This window comes from Bos javanicus, chromosome 3 (genome assembly GCF_032452875.1).
Source record: "Bos javanicus breed banteng chromosome 3, ARS-OSU_banteng_1.0, whole genome shotgun sequence".
In the NCBI taxonomy this organism is placed as follows: Eukaryota; Metazoa; Chordata; class Mammalia; order Artiodactyla; family Bovidae; genus Bos; species Bos javanicus.
The window spans coordinates 113,956,150-113,956,717 of record NC_083870.1 but is presented as its reverse complement, the minus strand read 5'-3'; positions in this window follow the sequence as shown (position 1 = coordinate 113,956,717).

Genomic DNA, 568 nt, shown 5'->3' with positions numbered 1-568 from the left:
GATCCTGGGATCAGTATTTACTTCTGGCTTTTCCAATGGACAAGGTCCAGTTGGAGGCCACTTTTGGAGTTTGGACCTCAACACAGGACTTCAGCCCACAGCAAAAGCCATCAAGAGGCGGGGACTCTGCGTGCACTTTTTGTTTTTCTCTATTTTAATTTCACCCAGATGGACTATCTATTTCTCTTTATTTCATTTTTAGAGGGAGAGATGTAATCTTTCAACAAAATGGTTAATTTTTTGTTTCTTTATTCTTTTTTAAGATTTTTTTTAAATTTTATTTTATTTAACTTTACAATATTGTATTGGTTTTGCCATATATCAAAGTGAATCTGCCACAGGTATACATGTGTTCCCCATCCTGAACCCTCCTCCCTCCTCCCTCCCCATACCATCCCTCTGGGTCGTCCCAGTGCACCAGCCCCAAGCATCCAGTATCGTGCATTGAACCTGGACTGGTGACTCGTTTCATATATGATATTATAAATATTTCAATGCCATTCTCCCAAATCATCCCACCCTCTCCCTCTCCCACAGAGTCTAAAAGACTGTTCTATACATCAGTGTC